The sequence below is a fragment of the Gastrolobium bilobum genome, unplaced genomic scaffold (assembly GCF_033153095.1).
Source record: "Gastrolobium bilobum isolate Gb01-03AN ecotype WA unplaced genomic scaffold, APGP_CSIRO_Gbil_v1 utg6455, whole genome shotgun sequence".
Classification (NCBI taxonomy): domain Eukaryota; kingdom Viridiplantae; phylum Streptophyta; class Magnoliopsida; order Fabales; family Fabaceae; genus Gastrolobium; species Gastrolobium bilobum.
In genome coordinates this window covers 101,824-109,809 of record NW_026898105.1, presented here as the reverse complement: position 1 = coordinate 109,809, position 7,986 = coordinate 101,824, and positions in this window count along the sequence as shown.

The following is a 7,986-nucleotide window of genomic DNA, read 5'->3' as shown; positions in this document are numbered from 1 at the left end:
TTTTTAAAATTTTATATCAATACTAGGAATATAATATTTATTCTGGAAGTTTGATTAGATAAATTGGGTATAGTCCACCTTTATCCGTTCAACCTCGCAGATATGCTCCCTATAACCCTAATTCTATTTCATTGTCGCTCCCTTAGCTTTTTGCTTTGTAAATATCGCTAGTCCTCAAATTCAATAGTAATTTTTGATGATCAGGGATCAAACAATCATTAAATAAATAATAATATTTTTGTAAATATAATAATTAATGTTGAGTTATAAATTTTTTATTTTTATTTAAGTTTAGAATTTGCAATGTATATTAATAATATATTAGCTTTATTCGCTATATTTTAATTATGAGATGTTTTATAATACTTACAATTTACCGTATGCACTACTTATTGGTGTCGTGGAATTGTTTCTTTATATATTTTAAATTGGGACAGGATCCGTTTACAATTTTTTTTTTGCAATTACACTAATTAGGACCGGTCGTGTGATTAATGTAGGACCGGTCCTACATAGTGTAGTTTGTAAACAAAAAAGTTTGTAAATATAACATATCCCATACCTTAGCTCATTTCTATTTACAACAGCTAATTAATACACAATATTGGTGTGATATATAAGGCATGATAGTATAAGCTTATATTATATGTTATGACATTTTCAGTTGTTTGGTGTGACCATCGTATAGTATAAGCTCATACAGCAGAATCCCTTAATACATCAAAACGATGTTAATTTAATCCGGCCTAGGAGGGAGGGGTTATGCCTGATAAGGATTAGTGTATTAAAATCGTTGATCAGTGTAATTCTCAAAAAATAATATATTATTTTAATATTAATATATTAAAATAAAAATTAATTTTCAATATATTAAATTTTAAAATATTGAATACTTTTATTTTTATAAAAAGTAATTTATTTTTTGGACACACTGATCAATAGATTTTTATAAAAAATAATATCATATGACATTTTTTTGAAGAATTATATAAATTCTTTATTAAAAGATATTTTTATTAAAAATTATTTATTTTTATCCTATATAGTATTATACAGTGCATTATTAAATACTAGATGATATTATCTTATACAATATATTATTTTATACAATACTATGCCAAACATTGGATAGTATTAAAATTCAATCAGGTCTTATACTATCAGGCCTTATTCTATACTATGCACCAAACATGCCCTAAAAGACACAGGGCCGCGCTATATAAACATAACTGCAACAGGTGATTCACGGAGAGGTTGACTCTCTTGATTGATATTTTGTTCATAATAATTACACATAATGTGTGTTTACATTCACAAATCCTTATTTTATCCATTATTTTATAGTAAATTCTTTTTAAAATTATTGATTTGCCAGAAGTAATAATCTTGGAATACTCTCTTACCCTAAACTTTTTAGTAAAAAAAATTAATTGCAAAAACGTGCTGTCTATATGCATTTATATATAATATTAATATGTATTCTGGTGTAGATTCTGTGCTATATTAACAATGTTGATATTTAATGTACCCAAAAATATAATGCTTATAATTATATGCTTTATTTTCAAGGTACCCTACACTTTGTGGTTTGTGATCCGTTGAAAGTGGTAAGTCGAGGCATCCAGCTCGACCCTTCACAACGGGCCGGGTGCTTTCCACTTCTTGTTTACAGCTTTCCACCAATATTTGTTGGCTGTAACTGCAAGACCTAAAACTAAAATAAAGTATATGTGTTCTAACATTCACACCTACCTAACATCATAATTATTGATAGATATGATCAGAAAAAAAATATGCTATATATGATAGTAGATACAGTACAGTTTAATGTGTTCACCCCATCAATAATGTATCTCAATAGTAAGAGGAATTTTTATCCCTATATCAACACTTTTTTTTTTGTAATTAAAGATTATTTCTAACAATGATAATTATTTTGAATAACCTAACAATAAATTAATTTAATTGTATTTATGAAAAAATATTTGATACTTATAAATATATTTTACATTAGTTTTTTATTTTTATTTTGTGCGCGTTTCTGTCTCTCTTTTGTTTTAAGTGGATTGTGCACTGTCTTTTTTGATGATATACATATAAATTATAATTAATATTCGATACATTCTTAATGAATGAAATGGTAGCAGTATTTTGTATTACCATTTTATACAAAACTTATATAATATGTAATATGATTAATTATACACATTTATACTCTTATATTACTTAAAATCTACATTTATACTATTATCATCACAGACTATAATTTTTATGAATTAAAAACTTGATTGTTGAAATATCTTGAATCTATGAATTCTAATAGTAAACTTAAAATTTTAAATTTGATTTGAAAATTTAAAATTAATCAGTAATTGAATTTAAAAATATTGTCACAGTTGTTAGTGCGCTGCTGATTTGTCTATTTTTCTTGTCAATATAACATTAATCGGTAATTGAATTTAAAAGTATTGTCACAGTTGTTAGTGCACTGCTGGTTTGTCTATTTTTCTAGTCAATATTGTTGAGATATATAGTTCCATATTGATTGGATGAGAAACTAGTATGGTCTTTATAAGGTCTTGGGCACTCCCACCCCTTGAGCTAGCTTTTGGGGTGGTGTATCCCAAGGTTCTTTACATGGTATCAGAGGCACAAAAAGGTAAACCAAAAATGGGCCTGTGCAATTTCCACCCTTCTAACCTAAAGGGCTCTTGCGTGAGGGGGCGTGTTGAGATATATAGTCCCACATTGATTGGATGGGAAACTAATATGGTCTTTATAAGGGCTTGGACACTCTCACCCTTTGAGATAGCTTTTGGGGTGGTGTATCCCAAGGTTCTTTACAAATATAACTTTAACATTGCTGGTTTAATTTTCTTTTACACACAAATGTAAAATTTTAATAATTTATAACTATTTTCAATACCAAAATTTATATTTTACTCCTGATCTCGTATGTAAATAAAATTATTAACCACAAAAATATTGTAAATTATTAATTTAATAGCTAGTAAGTACTGTATGAACTGATTTTTTTATAGATGTATAAAGTATGTATCAATTTAAGATCTCTCACTAAAACTATTATCAATGTTTAATGTATACCTAATAAATTTATACATAGTACGTCCACCCAATTTTGTTTCCCCCTCTCACTCTTTCTGACATGATAAAGGCACCCAATCTTTATATATTCTGGGTTAGTTTTGAACTCTTTCCACCGTATAGGTCACTACTTTATAGGTAAAGAGATTGCTTCTCGTCTGTTTTTGTGTAAGCAGTATAGAAAGGAACTCATGGTTTTCAGATAAATAGTAATAAAGGTCAATTTATGCGATTTAAGGGGGACAACACTTCAACCACAAAAATAAATAAGTAAAGGGTTCAAATTTAAAAAAGAGTAAAGTCTTCAATGTAATTTCTCTTCCCTTCTTTTATTTTTCTTTTTCCCTATCTCGATCTTCTTCTTCTTCTTCTTTTTCTCTCTCTCTCTCCTTTCTAATCTTTTTATTGTTTCTAGTTGATAGAAAAAAAAATTCATCAATAATCGAAAAGCAAAAATTATTAGATGGTTACTGTAGTGCGACGGGTGGTTTGTTTTTCTTTTGTTTATCATCAACCTAACCCGAGTGTACGCTAATGACTAAGATAGAGCTACTTATCAATTTTGCGTCTTGGAGCATTCTCCCCTCATGGCCTAATTATTCAAAAAATTTAAATTATCGGAATAAAATACATGAATAATTTTATTATATATTTAACATGTTCATTCGCAAAGAGGATTTATTGAACTTTGAAAAGTGAATAATACATATTTACTTACCTCATATTTTAAATTCTTTTATTTAGAATAAAAGAGTGATAATCACTAAACTCGCTCTAGAGAGACTTGATTATAAACAATTTGATATCATTTCTCGAGTGCCTTCATTTAATAAATTAATAATATAAACCTTTTAAAAAATTAATTTACTAAACTCCTATTAGTCTAAGTCTAATTTATTTATTTTTTGGTAAACATATGATGTTTTTCCACTCAACCACCTCCAGCTACCTTACCATCCGGATATGATCGTAGAGTTAGCTCCTCATTATTAATAAAGAGATTAATATTTGTTACACTCAACCGGTTAATCTCGACTCCATTTCCATACTTTGAGAAGCCAGACAGAAATGTCTTAATTTGCAGATTTTCCTCAGAGACAAATTGAACTCAAACTCTTCATAATGCCACCAAGAAACATTACACTCCTAATAAATAAAGAGAAAATTTAACCCTAATGCCAATCTTAGTGTTGTGTCTTTCGTAACATAGTTAGCAGTCATGCATATTTGGGTACGTACGTACATGTGTAAGAGTCGTCTTGAGGACCAAAGCAAATGAAAATAAATTAACTCACAAACAATAATTTATTCATTTATTTAATCATGTTGGGAAACGTGGGAACGTTTAATACATTCATAGAATTTAATGGTAGAAACAAATCAGTTAGTTAAGGCCTTAAGGGGATAAGAAATTCCATCACTTCAAGAAACACTGAAATTTAGATATATAGCCAATTAGGGTATTCTTCACTTACGAAGCAAAGTAACTGAGGCGTGAGGGTTATGTGTCTGCTTCTTTTAAGACAAAAAAAGGGGGGGCCCGGGGGGAATCTAACCCTAGCCATTAACTATAATATATAATATTCCACCAAAAACATTCTAAAACAATATCTAATTACACTCTTTTCTCCCATACCCAGTTATTATTTGCTAAAACATATATCTATTGTGCAATAAGTTTGTGTGGTGGAGCAAAGATCTTTGCCTGCTTAGAAGTATGCATTACTAGATCCTATGTTTGGTTGTCTGCTAATTAATAATATATATGCTTCTAAAGACACACATTATGGAAAATCAAAACACTTTTTTCAATTAATTAATTTTGTTCAGTTCATTCTCCTGATCCTATCTGCCAAATTTTAATTTCAATTTTTTTAAATATATCAAATGAGACATAAACATTGGGAAGGATGGGAGAGCAGAGATTCCACTTCCTTTAATTGAAGAAAGGGATGGGGCATCCTTTCAATTTCAATACCTGTTCATTGACCAAAGACTATTGTGCCATTCTTTGCTCCCATACCAAACTCCTTGAATCCCCATTCACTTGATAACCAAAATATTAATTTTCTTTTGGAGAGTTTTCTGAGAAAAGAACAAAATACCAATTATATTATGTCCACTAGAGGGTATCACCACCTTTCAATAAAATCCAAAGCTCATTGAATTGTTTTGTAGCCCCAAGCACTTTCCATTTTGCTTACATCACCCTATTTCAGACACTGTCCCCCCAACTCTCTACTACTGCTAAGTAACTTTCTCTGTCCTTAGCATCGTACATCATGCATTATATACGTGTACAGTATATAGTTAAACTAACCCCTTAATAAATCACATCATCAGCTTCAGCTTCAGCTTCAGCTTCAACCCCATTGTTTCTCTTATCTCTCACTCACCCACGGACACAGACACAAAAGCATTGTTGTAGTACATTATACAGGAAGAATCCGTTTAGGAAATCATGGAGATAGCAATGTGTGTCACTGTCAAGGGAAATGAAGGCAATAAATGGTTGTGTCATTAGGCAATCTAAAACATTAAATGGCTGAATAGCAAAATGAAGAGGCCAGGAGAAGGGTTTCTTTCTTTTCTCGTTAATGGATGGTCAAAGGGATAGGAGCATAATGGCCTGTCAAGCTTTTCTGGTGTGTCAGAGTGGTGAAATGAAAGTAATGAGTTCTCCTTTTAGTCATTATGTAACTTACAGATTGAACAGAGATGCAAGTGCAGCAGGTAGAAAGAAAGGAGATACCGACTACTCTTAGAAAGAGAGAGAAAGATGGTGTGTGTAGTGTGTGTGTGGAGTTTAAAAATTCAAGTATATAGATTGTGTCATTGAACTTTTCTTTTCTGTATATTTCATCATGATTTTTGGTTGGAAAAATGTTCACCAGGTTATGGTTACATGCTGTTGCATTCTAGCTAGTGTCATTTTATGTATGCAGCGGTTTCTCTTTGAATGTAACTAATAAGTACGATATGCTGCTCTTTAGTACTTCTTCAATACTTTTTTTTTATATTTTTAAAAAATATAAAGACTCCTAGAAACTTTTTCTATCAACCTTTTAATTTGCAAATTAGATTATGGTAAAAAAGGATCACATAATACGAATAATTAAGAAAGAAGAAAGCAAGGTTTTTTATTTTTTGAAAAATATTCTCAATTAATGCGGTCAGTCTAGGTCACACGTTAATAAGTCTCACACGTCAATCATGTGAGATTTAGTGTCAAAGTGAAAGTCTCGCAAGTTGACCATAAAAACTTAATATAGCATTGAAATCCGGCACGGCAAACATACCGGAGATGCGGGTCTTAAAAAGTACCATAAAATTTCGTATATTTGTCACGCGAGATTTTCACATTAACATTAAGTCAACGTAGTCTTGGACGATCAATATGCAAAACTTCCACACTGACATTAAGTCCTGCCTGATTGATGCAAGATTCATCCCTTACAGTTAATATGCGGGACTGATCACATTAATTTAAAATAATATCTATTAAAAAAATGAATCAAATAAGTTTTTTTATTTTTTTAAATGATCAAAAAGACAGAAAACAAGGGGGAAAAAACATGTATTCCCTAGTAGTGCAACAACGGTTGGGAGGAATATATTTAGTGTTCTTTAACTTCCTGCTGGGACCAATTGAATCTTTTGAATTAAGAAGTATTCAACTCTTCTACCTGGAAAAAGTTACAGTGAAGTTGAGATTAAAATTAACCCATTTTCTCTTGTTTGGGTTTTGAAAAATAATAACTGAGGTCCTTCTGTTTTCGGGGTAAGAAAAAGATTGGGAATACTAATGTGTTACACTCTACACTCTACAGCACATATATACAGTATGTGCAAACTATGTGAAAGCTTTTTTTGAACAACTAGTAATTAGTAGTGCAATTTCTGCCTTATTACTCACAACCCAGTTATTACTTGCTAGTAGCTACTTTGATTCAATAGTGTATTAAACTGTCATTTGATATTTCGCTTTCACATAGTGCGTTTGGTAGAGGAAAATTTATTTTTTATCCGGGAATCTCAATTTTCAAAAATATGATTTTTACATTCAGTTTATGATAATATCTAAAAATTAAAAATTTAGAAAAAATTCAGTTTCCCGAAAATCCTGAAGAATAACGCGTCCCAAACGGGGATATCCTGGCACCATTATCTTGTTACTCAAGTAGCAGACAACCGAACAAAATTATAGTACGGTGTGAAAAAAAAAAAACCTCTCATATATCAAAGTTTATTATACGCTGCTAAAATTTATTAGGTGCAGTGTTGTGGTTTCTGGCTGGTTGAGTTGAATAAATGGTTGTTGTGGCTTAGGAAGTTTGCCTGGGACTGGAATCATGAGTACTTGGTGATAACTAAAAGTGTCAGGAAACAGAACGGTAAGCGTTGGAAAATTAATTAAAAATAAAAATATATAATAAGATGTTGTTGAAGGAGCATTGGAGTTCAGGAGAAAGCTAAGAGGAAAAGAGTCATCAAAGACATGGAACTACGTGACTCATAAATCATGCTGTTATTGGAACCACATATAAACCATAATGCTAATACATGATTCATGAATTTGGGTGGGGTTGGTTTTGTTTTCAATATTGGAGGCTATTGAAAAAAATGAGGCTTTTGGGAACTGAGAAGGAAAACTGGTGGTGGGGCCACGTTAAAATAATTGGGTAAATTGAAAAATATATGATTCATTTATTTCACCCCCTTCCATCCCCACCTAAATGTTATGTAATGTATGTGTAGGAGAGAGAGAGAGAGAAAGATAAAGACAGAGAGTATAAATGTGAGATTTCCTTGTTGGTGGGCTTATATAAAGATGGATAGTATGTTGCAGTTCCCCACTATTAAAGATAACTAGGTAAGGGG